We start from the raw sequence: 14,352 nt of genomic DNA on the forward strand, positions 1-14,352 counted from the left end.
TAAGGATTATATGACCGTATATACCTTGGGGGTTAGAACAACAGCTATGGTCAGCAGGTTTGACTGTAATTTAACTTTAATGAAACTGCTCAATACATGACTTGAAAGTGTCAAAGAATGCCAAATAGTAGCCTGCCATTCGAAGTAAATCAATTAGCTGCTGCAAGCATTTCGACAGAGAAGTTTAATTTGTGTTTACCGTGAAATCCACTCCAGCTGTGAGTGTCAGAGGAGGACCCGCTCAAGCTAGACTCGTCCCCAATTCATTACTCACTAAACCTCTCCCTAGTGGTGCACAGGTTATGATGGGAACGAAGAGAGCGTTAGGGAGAGAGAATCCTCCTTCCTTTTTCCCCCTTCACTCCCTGCTCCGGCCATGCGCGTTACGAAGAGGACTCGGGACGATTCAGCCACTTACAGACGCCCCCCTCCCCTCACAAAAAATTGGGGAGAGAGACTCTCTTCCCGATCTTTTTCTGATGGGGGCGGGGGGGGGGGGGGGGGGACATCTGTACACAGGCTACACAATTACAATATCATATAACGTGTTTCGTTGTGGATTAATGTCCCATTCGACCCCAAATTTGTAGACGCAGGCAGGAGCCTATAACTTGGCGGCTACTCGCACAGAGCAGGACTGGCTTGGTTTGGTAATGAGGGCTCCTGGCCCAGGGTCGTTTATAAAGAAAATATTTCACAATAGCAAAAGCCTATAGAAAAAAGCTGACATTATAACATATATATAAAGGTTTTAACAAAAAGTTGACGAATAAATTGTAAGTCCATATCCTTCACTCTATGCCCCCATACATGAGGTACCTTTCGACAACTTTTGACCGAGTGTAATCTGGGTCGAGAAGAAACCAAGATGGCGGCTACATTTTGGCGCCCTAGTTAAAATAGTAATAATTAGAAGGACGATCACTCCAACAACGCGTCTTTGGTTTCCTTGCACAGTTTGGTGGCTTATTTTTAAAGTCTGATTCATTTAACTGCCCAAGTATAAGGTGCCTTATTCAGTGCCTGGAAGATCAAGTGGATCAATGAAATTGCCTGGGGAAATTGCATTGATCTCGTGACAGGTAAGATGAAACGATGAATCTATGCAGCATTTTTAAGCAATTGAACAAAGCTTAAGAAAGTATGTTTAGAGCAAAGGATCTTGAGGAAGGTTGCAGTAGTTTGAATTACGCTTTGTTTATACACTGTGGGTCTGAGCTTGGGATATATTTTAGGGGGTGGACTGGAGCGGGGTGAGTGTCATTGCATCTCTACATTGTTGAATGTGCCCTGTTTTCCTAAAACAAGATGTTTTCTTAATTGTTAAGCTCTTAGTCTGCCTACAAGGTTAAGATTTGCTGCGTATTAAAATTCTAAATTGTTGAAACCTACAACCCCTCGCCCCCTGCTTGGCTCGCAAATCTTTATCAACCTATATACTTGATGTCAAGATTATTATGAGCGCAAACGACCCTCTAATCTACGCCTTTATGAAGCATTTATATTAGAAAATGCAAGGCTACACTCAATTCCTGAGAAGAATGTACTGAATTTGCAGACCTTCTATCTCGGTATTTTAGTATTTTATTTTAGAGACCATTCTTAAGCGCTTTTAGAGGTCCTTTGTCTAGAGACACTCCATCATTAGAGCTTTGTATTCTATTCACTGTTTATTTCTTTACCTTTCATACATACATCACATCTTTTACACATTTCACCCTACACTTTCTTTGCATATATATAGCGCGCAGAATATTTTCTCATCCCTGATGATGCCGTTGATCGGCGAAAGCTTGGATTTTAGTTTTTAGTCTTTAAACAGCAGCTTAAGGCCTCACTAGAACAGTTTTATATATAACCTACCGGTATATACTGTTCATTGCTGGCCAAGGAGGACAACAGTTCGAATTCAAGGCTGTTGCTTCTACTTTTGTGGCATTTACCCTGGAACATAAGTAGTTGTTACATTCCTCAAATGAGAGAAAAAATAGCCTCGTACTATTTTTTTTGACTAAGTCTTTTTCAGTATGACATGAGTAATACTGCATTTACCTAGGAGGCATCCAAGAAGCACCTTATCAAATTAATAGCTTTAGGACATGGTTTGAAATTTCACGTGATCAAGGAGAGCTTTGAAATGACTCATAAGACTCAAGCTTTCCATGTTAGAGGAAGGGGGCTACAGCTAGGAGATGGCAAGGGGAAAATGGAAGAGGAGAAGTGGGGAGATGGTGGAAAGCCTGTAGACAAAATATTGAGGGCACTTTTCCACCTCTTTCCGTCATCTTGTCCAAGGTCTGTCAACAAGGTCATTTTGAGTGGAATGTAAAAATAGTTCATGCAAGACTCAAATACCATTTACCAAGTGATAAATCTTGTACAAGTTGGTGTACTTTGAAGCCAAATACTAGCTACATTTACATAGCTGATGACCCTTTAGTGTTTCCAAGTGAATTTTTCTCCTTAGAATACTAGAATGGTCAAGGCTCGACTGTTGAAGTCTTGACTGTGTCAATGAAAGCGAAGTGAGTTGTTTTTAATGATTTCTCCCAGCAATATACACTGAGCGACAGGAAGAAAGACTGTTAAACGTTTGCACACTTCTAGTCTGGAAAACTGACAAATTATCTAATGATGGTGTCTGTGTCCACTTGCTCCTAGGCTGAACTTGAGTTGAGCAGGGCCAAGAATCTCTAATGAGGGCAACTGGTTATGGATTTCTTTTCTAAACCTAAACCTCACGTAGTATTTATAGATAGCTTTCCAAAACATTGCACAAAACAGAAGTCGCATAATAACCTGTTTTGTACTTGATTTTAATTTTTTTTACCAAAAAAGCAATAATTCCTTTTAGCTTTTGAATCATTAAACCAAGTAAACAAAAGGTCGCTCATATAATAGGTCTGACATCCTTTTCCTAATTATTTCAAAATAATCCCAGTCAAAACTAAGTTAGGTGTTGCATCAACCTCTATTTTTTTGCCTGTTGTTTTTAGTCAACTGGAAACAAAATGCAAAAAAATGTTGTGGTTGATGTTTGTCTAAGTTAATTTTTTCTTTGATAAAAAAGAAATCTAAATTTTTAGGTGTTAAACCATTAGGAATAAACAATAACAACTGGTCAATTAGCTTGATTAATCAAATAGCTGTGGTAGTCTGCTTTGTTTTCTTGTTGTTAAGAAGAACATAGAATAGATTACCATTGACTGTGCAATAAATTAGTTTATTTGACCTAAATGGTCAAGGCTCAGATAGTTTTTTAAACATAGGGTCATAACTTAACTAGCGAATCTTAACTCCCACTTGTAGAGATTTTCTTGGTGGTGACTTCAATGGACATTTTAAAATTGGGTTTCCGGTGTAGGACTGGGACCAAGTGATCAGTTTTGTTTTAGTCTTTTTTTAATCTTAAAAACATATTTGGCCATCCTCAGTCCTTTATCGGAATCCCGTTTTAAAGTATCCATTTCAGGCATGACCATTTGATTTTATGCAGCTGGTAGAGCTATTGTGACGGTCATCATGCAAGGCTGTTGAAGTTGGCTTGTGTGACCATCGTGACAAAAGCTTAAAATCTCGAGGGAACTTAAGATTGGTTTAATTAAATTATTATGCGGGAAAACATCACGACAAGCTGCATAAATAAAGACTCAACATCGAATCCAAATGTTTCCGAAAGTATTAACCTTTATTAGGTTTGCTATTCTCCTAAGCTAATTTTTCCTAAGAAAAATAAACCTGCTTTTCCCAAACTGACTGATTTTAACTGAGCCTGGATATGGTCCCTTGAAATTCAGCTTCGGGAGGATTCGTCTACATTTGACAAAGTGGGTAGGAATAATCGCTATAAAGACTGAGAGAACGCAAATTCACTTTTTGGGCGATGTTTTCCTTGCTGTTCGGTCGTTGGACCTTAAACTCCCTTATCGTGTCCTCTTCATCAAAAATAATTAAAACTGATATAGAACGGCTTTCCTTCCCATCTTTATTGAATATATGCTGGAAATAAATCACTAATAATTGTTTTCACGCCTTTTTGTTGTTCTATTGAACAATAGCTAGTGAAGAAACAAGCTTCCTCTTAATGTCGAGGAAACAGGGAATCTAACTGCGAAAAAATAATTATTAAACTCTAATTAATTAAACTTCACAACAAAATGATCTTACTAGACGGGTTTACACAACTCCATTTATTTCATGGTGTTCTCGATAACGAGGTATACTTTTACAACGAGAAATCATTGGCTATTAAATTGCATTGCCAAAAATAATTCACTGAGTGCTCCTGAAAAGAGGACACCTGGGGCCTGCCGCACAGAATCGGCAGTCCTCGACTGAATCACCAACCTTTTTACGTTTTTCCTTTACGAATACAAATGTATTGTAACCTTAACAATGTCCGGATCGTTCATTATCAAATTTTTGACGTGCATAAGGAGGCCGTTGTTCAGACGTCGATCTTGCTTCATGTTCATGGTTCCTTCAAGGTATTTCTTGAGTCGTCGAAGGGCGAAAAATGTATGCTACGAAGTTCATAGCAAATTTAATATTATAAAATGCTGAGCACCTCTCTAAGGCGCGTTTTTGTAACAAGAGTTTGTGGAAAGCTGGGCTACCCAAGATTTTTTTACAAATGATAGCCACATTTTTCATAGCTGAACTGAACGGGCCTGAATGAATGAGGATGTTGTGTATGAATCAACGAAATTTCCAAACCATTTTTTGGGCCTAACACGCATGCGTCTGTGAAGAACCGTACCATTAGTGTTTTAAACCATAAGTCAGCGAAATGAGTTCTCGATCCAAATATATAGGTCAATTTTCTAAGGCGAAGTTAGGTTGATTGTGCTGGTGGGGTTATAGGGTGGTGAGAGATGGCCAACTCTCTGAAACCTGCTTGACTAACCCGTGCAGTAGACGATTGACTTACCGGGGGGGGACTGTCGAGCTTGCTGACGGACCCCAAACTCCGGCCCAGCAAGTGCAGGGAGGTGCTCGAACTATTAACTCGGTCCCAGAGGTTAAATGGGAACCCTCGCGCCGGAGGTTAAACGGTTAACTCTGTCCCAGAGGTTAAACGGGAAAAATGGCCACCAGAGCTGCCTCCCCTGACAGGGTTTTTGCTATTTTTTGTGACGTGTCACGCAGTCACGCAATATGTATATTTTTAATCCGGGGGGACTCCCTTATGAAAGGGTTGGGGATGCTCGTCGGAAATTTTGAATTAAACCTGTTAAGGAGACCAACCTGGGCGTGGGCCAGCCTTTTATTGACGCCTAAAAGAGACAAATTTCAACATAGTTGGCTAAACAAAGATCGATGTCATTTTGTGTTAAAACTGAGATGTGGTGGCCTGTTTATGTTGAAGGTGAAGGTCTGTTCTGCTTGTTGTGCAAAAGACATGACACGTCTAATCCTCAAAACAAGTCGAAAGTTGTTAACAAGGAGCCCTGTAAAAGATTTCGCCCAGAAGAGTTTGAAGATCACTGCCGTACGTCACAACATATGAGCACAGTTTCAGCGGAGATGCTACAGAGGGTTTCCGTGTTTCAGAGAACCCTTGACGAACGCGAAATAGGCACAGAAGATGTGCTGTTGAAGGTGTTCACAGCTGCTTATTGGATCATGAAAAAGAGCTACCTAACCACAAGATCAAGTCACTTGTAATCCCCCAAGCTTACTTGTATTCCCGTTCGGGGGCCACTTAAAAAACCCCACCAACCAGCGTATTATTTTAGTGTCTCAGAATGTTGTAGTTCTCTTTAATAAAGACTTAATCATCATAAAACTGCTAATAATAGCTCTTCTCTTGATGAAGACTGCCCTTTTTTGGCGGTAATGCCTTTTGGAAAATGTCTAAAACTTCTTTAGTGGGGAGAGGGGCCTTCATGACCGCTTCCGACTTTCCCGGTTACTAACTACAGTTCCCCAGCAACTTGAAATCTTAGTGATTTTGATAAAATAAAAGATTCAATTTTTTCTTTAATTGTTTTTGGTGAAAAAAAAGAGACTAAAACTAAAGTTTTATGATGTTCTAGATTCTTCGTCTTCACTGTCACGCAATAAACCCGGCACCAAAAAAATAAAGTAGAAACCGCCCAGTGGGAGAAGCCAAAAAAATGAAAAGTTGTAAAAGACTAATATGTAAACAGTTTCCCCAAATCTCTGGTCTTTATGGCCCAGAGTTTCTGAGTTATTTGCCGAAACATTGTACGCACCTTTGTAGAGCTTTGTAAGGTTGGACAGAAACTGTCCACCAATATGGAAATCAACAAAAGTTCACTTTTTCCATAAAAGTTCTTCCTTTTCACTCGAGAGCTAGCGTACGTGTGCATAAACACATCTTTTAATACTTGAAATGGTTAAACTGCTGAAAGTCAAGATCAAGGAGACACGTTTTTAAATGAGACATCAATTTCCTATTTTGGTGTCACGCACTGTAAAAACTCGAATGTTCAAATCGCTGTATTTTGGAAATGAAACATGCTTCGGGCCTGGAAACTTGTACAAAGATTTATTGTGAAAGGTTTGAACCCAGCAGTCATTTTTTTCTATTTATCTTCAACCTAGTGTAAATAAGAATTCGTAAAACCTCGCTTTTTTGACTTTGCAATCTGATGACGTCACTGTGAAAACCATCAATAGGAAAGAAGCCCTTCTTGACTATAACAATGTCAGTTTTTCAAGTCCCAAAACAGGGACTTTTCTAGTAAGGTTAACCCACGATTTTGCTAAAAAAAACCTCGATGTTTTTTCTTTTTTTCTATGTTAGGCTTTTCATCGATTAGCCCTGAGCAGCATTTAAAACAGCGCACAGTGTTTGTTTAATAAATATGGAAACAGTTGGTCACGTGGTATAACTAACCGAATGAGACCTGGAACGCAGAAGCAAGCAAGATGGCGCCTAAAATGTGCTTGTTTCTGAACTTTACTGTTTGTACTGAACGTCAACACCGTGGCTGAAACGGTTAACCATTTCGTGGCTTATTCGTCGTCGTTTAGCTCCTTTACGTGAAAAGAAATGTGCTACTTCAACAACAGGAAACAAGCTTTGACGCAAAGCAGCACAATAAGTCTGTCGGCCTGGAATTAAAGGTAAGGCTCTTAATGAATAGTTTATTAAAACTCTCTTGCAGTAAAAAGAACTGAATTATCGAGAACATTTTACAATCTTAAGGCAACTATTATCTAGAGTATAGTAATTTACAGTTGTAACAATGATAATAACAATTGAATCACTTAAAATATTTAAAAGTTAAGAGGTCCTCCACTCTCTTTGTTCTACAGACCTGCATGTTCCGGGAAAAGATAATACTTTTGTGTTTTCTACCTTGAGGTGTAGTTAGGCGCGTCCAGAAGTGGGCTGGGAAGTAGGTGGTGCAGAGGGTGGCTGAGGGACTTCATTTTCGCCATATATTTGTAGCACAAGTGTACTCTTCTATCATCTAACCTATCTAGTTTACCTAACTGTAAGGCATGAGCATATGACTCTGCCTCGGGGTAGATTATGTTAAGCGCCCTTTTTTGCACTCGCTCTATGGCTTAGGACAGGTAAGCAGGGATGTCCTGCCAGACTGGTACAGCATACTTTAAAACTGGCCGGACTGTGCCGATTGTATATCCTCAAGATGTTGGGTTGGCTCACCCTGGCTCTGCGGAGAACTCTAAGAGAGTATAACTTCTTACAAGCTTTCTCAATAATGTAATCAACATGAGAGTTCCACTTCAGGTCATTGTCCATAATAAGTCCTAAGATCTTATAGGTATTGACACGCTTGATGACATTGCCGTCAATTATTATCGGGTTAATGAGACAATTGGAGTTGCGTAGGAAATTGAGATGGTGGAAATGTGATGGAGACTAAGATTCTTTTATTAATGTAAGAATTTAAATTTTCCAAGGGATACATGCAAGGAGGATAGATTTTATGCAAAAATACTCGTTGACTTCAATCATTAGGAAATTGCGATGAAAAAAATATGTTATTGGCATTGTAACATTTGACCTGATTGGTTTTCTTCCGTCCAATCATGTTAAGTTATTTCTTACTTTACAATAGCATACCAGAGTTTATGATGAAACCTTTGATGTTAACAGTTAAATAGCTCAAATAATGCAAAATATTTGAAATTTTATTGTCAAAAATTCGAGCCTACAGGAAGTGGCAAACTCTTGAGACCGGCAGATATGGTCCAAAATCTGGTGGCCATTTTTCCCATTTATGAGTGAAAATAGTCAACTTTGATCATTCTTTAACTGGTACTCTATTCGGCATGCGGCAGAAATGTGACATATATCGTAGATTTTTCAGGTTTTAAGAGTGAAAATAGTCAACTTTGATCATTCTTTAACTCGTACTCTATTCGGCACGCAGCAGAAATGTGACTTATTGTACATTTTTTAGGTTTTGAGACTGAAAATGGTCAAGTTTGATCAATCTCTATCTTGTACTCTATTCAGCACGAACCTGAATTGTGACATATTTTATTGGGCGATTCCAGAAAATATCCATACCATACCACGGACGGCTTTTAGGATTTCCGAAGGGGAGGGGGGGGTTCACGATTATGGAATTCTGAGGGCATGGGGGGTATTTACGATTGGAAATCCGAAGGCATGGGGGAATTCCACAGGTGGGATTTCTGGAGTAGAAAGTGTAGAGTGAGTTCCGTGAAAACGCTATTGTCGTAGACTTTTGTAGTTCGTAAATAAACCACGAACGTATGACAGCGGAAGCAGAAGACAAGCATCGATAGATCAGACCCGTGTTTACGCTCATAACTTATAGAAGTGAACAGTAAAACGTGGGTTTCACATTAACCTTGATGAATTTCTTGTCACATGAGAAAAAAACTGAATATATATCTTACTGCTTGCAAGTTTCTTGTTACTACCGTCCGATGAACAGTAAAAAAACTCGCACCAGTCCCTGGCTTCGAAGGAACGCCTGTCAGATTAGAACACTTTTCCTGCACACTACATGACGTATAAAAGGACGCAACACGACTCGACGGTATATTTGACCGCCGAAAGATTTTAACAGTCTGAATTTGAGCTATTTTGCTTTGTAAACGTCAAAACAGCACAAGAAAACAAAGAGGAGTAAAATTGCTGTTAGTGGTGTTTATTTTTATAGCCAAATTCGGACCTAAAAAGGAGTTTGCACAGCCTGGCTACTAGCGGTAGGTTAGAATAAAGCCTGTCGCCTGGCGCCGCTAGATCACAGCCTTGAGGAGGCATAAATTCATGTTCGTTTGTTCATATAGGCGTTGCTGAGTCGAAAATGTACTTCCAAAAAAACGGAAATTCTGAAGCGGAGGGGGGGTTCACAATTATGGAAATCTGAGGGCATGGGGGGTAACACATTTTGGAATTTCCGAAGGCAAGGGGGGATAAAACATGGAAGCCGTCCGTGGTTGGGTATGGATATTTTCTGGAATTGCCCATTACAGTTAGGCTTTTCAAAAATAAGTAGGCCTGTTATATATATTATTTCCGTATTAAATAGCAACCTATTTTGTAAAAGAAGAAAACTTCATTTATTTAGCTAAAAAGTACTGAGATCGGGTGCAGAATTTTGTACCCGTTCATTTAACAGGCGGGTCAATGATTGAGGGTTGAATGATTGCATGATTGACCTTTTAAACGAGTCATTTTCCCCTTTCAACAGCAACGACAACAACAACAACATTTATTGGCATTTCCATGAGTAGTTGGCATTATTAATTACAATGTTGATTATGTCAAGCAGGGTTCGCAAATACGCCAAATTTGGCGTATTTTACGCCAAAATTGTTCAGATGACTTCACTGAGGTTACGGAGGGAGCCGCTTCCACTCCAGAAATTTTTGGTAACAAACAGGGAGCCGCTTCCACTTCAGAAATTTTCGGTAACAAACAGGGAGTCACTTCCACTCCAGAAACTTTCGGTAACAAACACAGTTTTGTCCTTACCTTTTTTGCAACAAATACAATTTACGTTAATTGGAAACGTCGTAAACCTTAATTAAATCATCGAAATTAAAGAATTATACTGCAAGAGGGTACCGAAATTACGATCAAAGTTTACTGTTTACTTGATGACCGCCATCATGGATTTCAGCTTTCCAGGTCAGTGGACCATGACAGCTACTTCATGTATCCCTCACGATAGTGTATTCATGCCAGGGCCACATGCTAGAAAGTCTGAAAATGGCTTTTTTTGTCGTGATACTTGACTCCAAATATTCCAAAATGACTCCAAAATTTATGAAGCAGAAGTGACACTGACTACAGTCATCAATAAAATTTGCAAACCCTGTCAAGGTAAAGGAAAACTGTGTGTACCGACACTTCGCTTTTTTAAAGTCATATGAAGTTCCAAAGAAATTCGCATTAAAATTTTACATAACCTGAAATCTGTCCTTATTTTTCTTCGCTTGTTTAGTACCAAATATTCAGCACGGCAACGTAACAGAGAATGTGTGACAGATGATTTTAAGACTTTTTAAGGTGACTCGACCCAGTTATTTTGTGGGGGTACCATCCTACTTTGAAGCTCTCTGGTATCCCCACCTTTACTTTGATCGTAAGTCCAACATATAGCATGGATAACATATAGATCAAACTACAATATAGCATAAAATTTTTGTCGATCGGCGTAAATGTCACCTGGTTATAGTGCCACGCCTCTTTCGGGTCTGAGTTGAAATTCTGCTGTTGCCGGCATTTTTTCGTGAAAATCTCTCGGCTACATATAGTGCACATTAGTGCCTTGCGTTGAACAGAGTTTTACCAAAATCGCTACATATAGTGCGTATTAGTGCCTTGCGTTGAACAGAGTTTTACCAAAATCGCAAAGACCCAAAGGGAGAAATTCAGCGGTTTCCAAATTTAGGTCATCACTGGTATATTATCCCCTCTCTTAAATAAGCCTCCCAATCTCTGATATAGGAAGCCTTGCTTTTCAGGAAGGGAAATTATTAAAGGAGCTCTGTCACAAAATTCAGCCAAATTGGGAAATTACAAAATGCCTGTTAAATTAAGAGAAACATAAAAATAACTGCTTAAAACTTTAAAGGAAGGTTAAAATAACATAACAGAAACAACAGATGCCACGGATGGGCAAAACTGAAGAAGATTGAAACTGATTGAAAAATAGGATTTTTGAAAACTGTTCAGCCTAACAGTTTTTCAAAGTTGATCCCTGCTGCTTGGAACTTGAAAAGTAATGCTCAGGAGACATATTTGTTTGTCTCAGATCTCTGATCTTGTTATTTACATGTGATTTCTTTGCTTACTTTAAGTTCCATAGCGATTGAGGGCGAATAATTCACACAATTAAACAAAATGAACTGGACTGCCGTGACATATTCCATTTAAGCCCTGCGCTCTTTTAAGCTTCCCTCCCCCCTGAAGTCTTTTTGTTATTAGACTGTATTAATAATTAATCACCCGACTGTAACACATTAATGAATCCAGTCTGGCTTTAACAATTTAGCTTATAGGCACTTTAGGATCGAACAACTCAACTTCAATAAGAATGTCAAAAATAATAGAGGTGTAATAAGCAAACCAACAACTTTGCACGTCCGTCAGCCTGTTTACTTTTCTTTGCCATCTTTGGACTACTTCATGTATGACGTAAAAATGCTTAATTTCACATTTTATGAACTTGGATATGGTACGTCCTTTGGAATTTAAATTTAGGAGGATTTTGTTTACATTTGACAAAGTAAGTGGGTAATAAAAATCATGAAAGACTGAAAGAACACAAATTCACTTTTTAAGTAACATTCTTGTTGCCTAAAAAGTGAATATGTTGTCCTAAGGAGTTAATATAGACTCCAAACTCAGTTTTAACAAGCATATCTCATCTACTTGTGCTAAGGTCAACAAACAATTTTCAGTTGTAAAAAGATTTAAGTACCTTATTAGCGATCATATCAAGCGGAGGTTATACAAGTATAATGCCTTTGTTTTACCTGCTTTTAATTCCTGTAGTGACGTTTGGCACTTTGTAGCAAGCGTAGTAAAGACAAATTGGAACAACTCAATAAGCAGGCTTTAAGGATGATTAAACCTCTTGACAATGGCCACCTCTCAGATGTTATCTAACTTAAATACCTCTCAGCTGACATGTGTGCCCTCTCTCGATAAGCTATCAGCCAAGAGATCAGCTAACATGTCGATCGACACTCGGCCGAGTGATGTAGACTGACATATCAACTGATACTCTGCTGACATGTCGACTGATATTTGACTGATATGTCTACAAAGTATCGGCTGATAGAGTCAACCAATGGGGTGCCCAAATTAAAAAAAGATCTCACCTCTCTACAACAGCCACTTTTTCCTGTCCCCAAGGTGACCATTGTGGAGAGGTTCAACTGTATTTAAAAATACCTTGGAGGTCTCAAATTATCATGTACACTTATATGTAGCTAATAATTTATTGTTCAATCTTCAATTTCTTATTTTCTCTCTCTGTTGCTGGGTATATGAAACTGGTAGCGGGGGAATTAGCCTGCGATAACAGCCATTTCTCCTTGCTCCTCCCTGCTGCCAACGTTTTGCGACGAGGAACGTCGCCACTTAGTGACAGAAATTCCATACTTAGGTGGAAGGTGTTGATGGGCCAAACACAACTCATAAGCTCGTGACAGTGTGATACGTGACCTTATAGTTTCGCTCTAATGAGGATATCCCCCAGCGATTTTCCTCTTTAATATGAAATGATGGGAGACTCGTTGTATATTTCTCTCAGTAGTGGTTTATCTTGAATTTTGTGCCATTTGCTCATTAAAATGTTCTTAAGGTTCAGCAAAGCAGGGTCGTAGCTGGTGGTAATGAAGGGCAGAATTTTCTTTCGCACTTTGTTGTTCTTTTGTAAAGCTGACTTCTGTTTGGTAAACTTAACCTCAGAAGTTATTTTTTCTATGAGATTGTGAGGGTAACCTCTAGTGTGAAGGCGTTTTTTTAAGTTGTAGATGTTCTCGTAGAAGGATTTAGCTGAGGAGTTAGTTCTCAGAAGTCTAAGGGATTTGCCCTTTATGAGACCTTTTCTGACCCTGTGACGGTTGCAGGAAGAGAAATGCATATATGGAAAAGTCTCTGTAGGTTTAAAATGTGTGCTGATGTCAAGGATTCCTTGATTGTGAAATCTCCCGCCTTTGTAAATAGTTGTATCCAGAAAGTTAATTTCGTTATCAGATATTTCAGCTGTAATTTTAATTGAAGGGTGATGCTTGTTTGCAAGAGCAATGAATTCATCTATCTCCTTCCTCTCCGTTCTCCACAATGAGAAAAATATTGTCAATGTATCTTTTCCACTTAAGAGGTTTAGTTTTGCTGAGGTTCAGTATTTCTGTCTGGACAGCCAACATAAAGATGTTGGCAAAGGCAGCTGCCATCTTTGTACCCATTGCAGTTCCACGTTTTTGGAGATAGTTTTTGCCATTGAATTCAAATGAGTTCTCTTGAAGAATAAGTTTAAGGATTCTTCTGAGGGATTGGGTGGGGATAGGGGTGTTTTCCCCATAGAAAGTCTGGTATGCTTTGTATACTGTGTTTTTTCCCTCTTCTTGTGGGATATTTGTGTACAAGCTAGCAACGTCTAAGGAGACTAGGAAATTGTCCTCTGGGAGGTTTCTCCTTTCTATGAAGTTAACAAAGTCAGTTGTGTCCTTAAGATAGGACTTTTGTGACTTAGCTATGGGCTGAAGTAGGCTATCAACGAATGATGATATTTGTTCAGTGGGTCTGTCATTTCCTGCCACTATAGATCGGCTATAGGTCAGTTGGCTTTTGAATCTTTGTGAGACTGTAGAAGACAGGTATTCTGGGTGGGTTAGGTGTCTGTGATAACCATTTATTACTGTAATGACGTTTGGCACTTGTAGCAAACGTAGTAAAGACACATTGGAACAACTCAATAAGCAGGCTTTAAGGATGGTTAAACCTCTTGACAGTGGCCACCTCTCAGATGTTGTGTAATTTGAATACCTCTCAGCTGACATGTGTCCACTCTTGATCAGCTATTAGCCAAGATATCGCCCAACATGTCGATCAACACTCGGTCGACTGATGTAGACTGACCTATCAACTGATACTCGGCTGACATGTCGACTGATATAATTTGACTGATACGCTACAGAGTATCGGCTGATAGTGTCAACCAATACTCGGCTATGGGTTGTCCAAATTAAAAAAGATCTCACCTCTCTACAACAGCTGCTTTCTTCTGTCCCCAAGGTGACCATTGTGGAGAGGTTCAACTGTATTTAAAAATACCTTGGAGGTCTCAAATTATCATGTACACTTATATGTAGCTAATTGTCCAATCTTCAATTTCTTATTTTCTTTTTCAGGCA

The sequence above is a fragment of the Porites lutea genome, chromosome 13 (assembly GCF_958299795.1).
Source record: "Porites lutea chromosome 13, jaPorLute2.1, whole genome shotgun sequence".
Lineage (NCBI taxonomy): Eukaryota > Metazoa > Cnidaria > Anthozoa > Scleractinia > Poritidae > Porites > Porites lutea.